The sequence below is a fragment of the Kogia breviceps genome, chromosome 6 (assembly GCF_026419965.1).
Source record: "Kogia breviceps isolate mKogBre1 chromosome 6, mKogBre1 haplotype 1, whole genome shotgun sequence".
In the NCBI taxonomy this organism is placed as follows: Eukaryota; Metazoa; Chordata; class Mammalia; order Artiodactyla; family Physeteridae; genus Kogia; species Kogia breviceps.
Genome location: NC_081315.1, coordinates 106,689,271 through 106,695,270, shown reverse-complemented (window position 1 = coordinate 106,695,270; position 6,000 = coordinate 106,689,271).

The window sequence follows — 6,000 nt, the reverse complement described above, 5'->3', positions numbered from 1 at the left end:
CTTGCTTTTCTGATTGCTGGAACAACAGCTATTTCTGCTGTGTTCGTTGCCGAAAGAACTTCACTCTTTATATGAAAAATGAAAAGCAATCTCAGAGATACCAGAAGAAAGAGGAAAAAGCATTTATGTCACTAACTAATCTGGAACCCTATAACTTGCTTGATTTTAAAAAGTGGGTTTCAAAATGAGACATTTTCTAGGACTAAAATTTTCTCAAGGACCTCTCAAGTAAGATTACATTTTGATATGCATGATCTCATTTGATGAAATACGAAGAGTTGAAATTATGACCTGCATTTTAAAGATGAAGAAACCAGTTCACTAAGAGGTAAAGCTGTTTGTTCAAGTTAGAGACCAGGGTAGAACTCAAATGGGGCTCTGGGCTTTTCCTAGGGAACAGGGTTGCCATAGCTTATCAAAGCTATTTCTCACTTCCCATTGAGGCTAGACGACTTCTCTATTAATGCTCAATTCAAAACAAGGGCACTACATTTGAAAACTTCAAACTGAGCTCCAGAATACTCTTGCTGCCTCCAGGGGACAGAAATATCCATATGTGGATGACTAAATGTGGGAGAGGTGTCAATATTAGCTTCCAATATTGAATTTAACATTCCTTAAAAATATATTTTAAGTTTATGGTTTAGGCAAGGGAAAAGGTATGTGAAGCTACTCCGTAAACTCCTGATATTATTTCTATTCTGATTTTGAATTGTGTTTTCTTTAGCCAGCTTTAAGAATGTATTGAACTAAAGTGAAGTAATCGAATTTTTATAAAGCCCTTTTATTCACTTATTCAACAAAAATTTATCATGCACCAACTAATGGCTGGATAAAGTTTTTGATAAAATAGAAAAAGAAATAAAATGAGTCCCTTTTCTTAATAAAAATGTGTGAAAATACTATTAATAATGGCTGTTATTTATTTAATATTTACTACATGCTCACTTCAGTTTTAATTGTTCATGTGTATTAACTCACTTAATCTTCACAGTTCTATGAGATAGGTATTATAATCATACACATTTTATACACAAAAATGTAGGGCACAGAGAGGTTAAGTGACTTTCCAAAATTCACTCAGTCAGTAAGCTGGAGAGTCGGGATCAAAACCAAGGCAGTCTGGTTCCTGACCCTGTGTTTAACTGCTACAAAATATTGCTTAGTACACTGCAAAAGTTTGAACACATTATCCCATATGAGTGACATTTGACTACAGCTAATTAGGGAGGCCTCAGTTACTAATGTAACAGAGACATCCTCAACTTTTGTTTGTATCTTCTCTTTAATGACACAAAACAGATGTTTGCCAGTTACCAAATTGTGTGTTCTCGCTTATTCTCCCCTTGTACCTCTCATTCCCTTTTTCAAGGTCTTCTCTTCATTACTTTAATAAAAGAACCATTCTCTTCTTAATTTCACAGTATGGTTACATGCTTGGGATAGAGATTCCCAGCCCCTCTATCCTGAGTTCTGATTATTGCCAAAGGAGATTGCTGTATTTATGGTGTATGTTTTGGCCAAGGTACTAAGATGGCAAATGGTGACTTTCAAGAGCTACTATGCCCTGTGCTTCTTAGGATTTTCCACAGTTCACAGAAAGCTGGTGATGGAATTGCTCAGTGGAAGCAACTCTTAATTATTGGAGGATTTTCATTAATGATATGACTGTCCAGCTGTCAAGAAAAAGTACACTCTTCAGTGTTCCATTTCAGTGCCCTTGGATCAGCTCTAGAACTAAGCTCGTCACTCCCAGAGTGCCACATTACACATGCACCATCATTCCCACTACTAACACAGTTGCTTGGCAACAGCAGTACTTGTTCCACTTGCGAGATGGGAAGGAGACAAATGGATAACCAGGAAAACCCCCAGCCTTGTAATTTCTCATACCATTGTGGAAAAGCATAAAGAGAACGCTCAGCCTTAATGCTATCTCAAAATTGCAGCCTGAAGATATTTTTGTTACAAGAAAGGAAATATTAGTATCCACCACACTTAAAATAAGGGGCCCTTTTAGATCTTACAGCCTCAATGGTTAAATAGTGCTTTTTATTTATAAACCTGATTGTGTTGTTAACTATTAGAGAGATACTAGCAGTAAATGATCTGATAGTTAAGGTGCAGGCAAACTGATGTAAAGAAATCAATCAGTCATGCAAATTTTATTGAGGACTTATTAGGAATACCAATATCTATCATTTAATGAGTACTTTCTGTGTGTGCAGCTCCATGCTAAATGCTCTATACATCACCTAATTTAATGCTTACAACACTCTTGTGAGATAGGATCTATTATTCTTCCTATAGAGATAATTAAATTACTTCTCAAACAGGTTAAAAAAATTGTTCAATGTCACGCAGAGTGTCAGATTTGAACCTAGGGCTGTCTGACTCCAAATTCTCTTAACTTCTAAGATCATTTGTCTACACTACTTGCTACTCTCCAATCCCTGTGCCAGTCTCTGAGATATTTTACAGTATTTTACATTCTTATCATGCACCTACTATATAGCAGCATACAACTGACAGATTGGAGAGGTCTGTTTTAATAATTAAAATTCTGTGCCTCTCCTTTAACTCCTTTATACTTTCTTTGATGGTTTGGAAGTCAGGGAGTTCTGGGATCAAATATTGACTCTAAAACTTATAAGTTCATATAAACATTGATGAAGTTGTATTTTCCATAATTTTCAGCTCATAATGATTTTATCAGTCAAGAACATTGAAGAATCTGTGATTTTTTTCATTTGCATGATAACAAGTGAATTTGCAACACATAGATGCTAGTGGGAAACAAAGGACTTCTGGATCAAAGGTAAAGGCTTTTATTATTCCTGGCATAGTAGGCAATGTGAGATTCGTGTTCACATTGGTTTTCCTTGTCTCCAAAGTCCATGGGGTGATACTGAGAGGCCCACATGGATGCTATGCATTCAATGAGATTGTATCACAGCTGAGGAACTCCAAGCTTAGAAAACCCCAATTTTTTAAAGGAGACTGCTAGAAAATATACCCAATATTTGCCCCATTGGGAGACATTATCTTTAACATACTGGCCAGGAAACAAATCTTCTCTCTGCTCTGGAGGAAGACACTACCATTATCTTCTGAGGTTGCTGCTATACAAACTTCCTTAAAAAGCTAATCCAGAAGAATGGCTGACACAAGACATGGGGAAATGTAAGAGCTTCATAGAGAATTGTCTCCCAACAGTAGTATCGAATAATCAAAAAATGTTATGAGAAGGAGACCTTCAAGATGGCAAAGGAGTAAGACATGGAGATCACCTTCCTCTCCACAAATACATCAAAAATACATCTACATGTGGAGCAAATCCTACAGAACACCTACTGAACACTGGAAGAAGACCTCAGACTTCCCAAAAGGCAAGAAACTCCCCACAAACCTGGAAAGGGCAAAAGAAAAAAGAAAAAACAGACACAAAAGAATAGGGATGGGACCTGCACCTCAGGGAGGGAGCTGTGAAGGAAGAAAAGTTTCCACACACTAGGAAGATCCTTCACTGGCAGAGATAGGGGGTGGAGGGGTGGGGGGGAAGCTTCGGAGCCACGGAGGAGAGGGCAGCAACAGCGGTGCAGAGGGCAAAGCAGAGAGATTCCTACACAGAGGATTGGTGCTGACCAGCACTCACCAGCCTGAGAGGCTTGTCTGCTCACCTTCGGGGATGGGTGGAGGCTGGTAGCTGAGGCTTGGGCTTCGGAGGTCAGATCCCAGGGAGAGGACTGGGGTTGGCTACGTGAACACAGCCTGAAGGGGGCTAGTGTGCCACAGCTAGCTGGGAGGGAGTCCAGGAAAATGTCTGGACCTGCTAAAGAGGCAAGAGACTATTGTTTGGGGGTGCGCAATGAGAGGGGATTCAGAGCACCACCTCAATTAACTCCAGAGACGGGCGTGAGCCATGGCTATCAGCACAGACACCAGAGATGGGCATGAGATGCTAAGGCTGCTGCTGCATCCAGCAAGAATCCTGTGTGCAAGCACAGGTCACTATCCACACCTCCCCTCCCAGGAGCCTGTGCAGCCCACCACTGCCGGGGTCTCGTGATCCAGGGACAACTTCCCTGGGAAAACACACAGTGCACCTAATGCTGTTGAAACATCACGCTGGCGTCTGCTGACACAGGCTCGCCCTGCATTCCGTACAAGTCCCTCCCCCTGGCCTGAGTGAGCCAGAGCCTCCTAATCAGCTGCTCCTTTAACCCTGTCCTGTCTGGGGTGGAACAGATGCCCTCAGGTGACCTACATGCAGAGGTAGGGCCAATCCAAAGCTGAACACCAGGAGCTGTGCGAACAAAGAAGAAAAAGGGAAATTTCTCTCAGCAGCCTCGGGATTAAATCTGCACAATCAACTTGATATAAACTGCATCTGTGGAATACCTGAATAGAAAACGAATCATCCCAAAATTGAGTTGTTGGACTTTGGGAGAAACTGTAGACTTGAGGTTTGCCTTCTGTACCTAATTGGTTTCTGTTTTTATGTTTATCTTAGTTTAGTATTTAGAGTATATTATCATTGGTAGATTTGTTTACTGATTTTGTTGCAATGTTCCTTTATATATATATATATTTCCTTTTTCTCTTTTTGTGAGTGTGTAGGTGTATGCTTGTTTGTGTGATGTTGTCTGTATAGTGTTGCTTTTACCATTTGTCCTAGGGTTCAGTCTGCCTGTTATTTGTTTGTTTGTTTGTTTTTACTATTGTGTTTAGAGCTTGTTATCATTGGCAGATTTGTTTTTTGATTTGGTTGCTCTCTTCTTTCTTTCTTACTTTTTTCTTTTTTTAAAATTACTTTTTTAATTTTTTTTTTTTTGCAGTACACAAGCCTCTCACTGTTGTGGCCTCTCCCATTGCGGAGCACAGGCTCTGGATGTGCAGGCTCAGCAGCCATGGCTCACCAGCCTAGCTGCTCTGCGGCATATGGGATCTTCCCAGATTGGAACACAAACCCGTGTCCCCTGTATCGGCAGGTGGATTCTCAACCACTGTGCCACCAGGGAAGCCCTAAAATTACTTTTTAATTTTTTTTTATTTTTAATAATTATTTTTTATTTTAATAACTTTATTTTCATTTTATTTATTTTTCCTTTTTTTTTCTGTTTTCTCCCTTTTCTTCTGAGCTGTGTGGCTGACAAGGTCTTGGTACTCTGGCCAGGTGTCAGGCCTATGCCTATGAGGTGGGCGAGCTGAGATCAGGACATTGGTCCAACAGAGACCTCCTAGCTCCATGTAATATCAGAAGACAAAAGCTCTCCCAGAGATCTCCATCTCAAAGATAAGACCCACCTCCACTCAACAACTAGCAAGCTACAGTGCTGGACACCCTATGACAAACAAATAGCAAGACAGGAATAAAACCACACACATTAGCAGAGAGGCTGCCTAAAATCATAATAAGGTCACAGACACCCAAAACACACCACTGGACATAGTCCAGCCCACAAGAAAGAAGATCCAGCCTCATCCACCAGAACACAGGCACTAGTCCCCTCCACCAGGAAACCTACATAACCCACTGAATCAACCTTACCCACTAGGGGCAGACACCAAAAACAGTGAGAACTACAAACATGTAGCCTGCGAAAAGGAGACCCAAAACACAGTAAGTTAAGCAAAATGAGAAGACAGAGAAACACACAGCATATGAAGGAGCAAGGTTAAAATCTCAGCAGACCAAACAAATGAAGAGGAAATAGACAGTCTACCTATAAAAGAAATCAGAGTAATGAGAGTAAAGATGATGCAAAAATTTGGAAAAAGAATAGAGAAATTACAAGAAATGTTTAACAAGGACCTAGAAGAATGAAAGACCAAAACAAACAATGATAAACAACACAATAAATGAAATTTAAAATTCTCTAGAAGGAATCAAAATTCTGCAAGGAATCAATTGCAGAATAACAGAGGCAGAAGAACGAATAAGTAACCTGGAAGATAAAATAGTGGAAACAACTACTGAATAATAAAGAATAAAGCAGA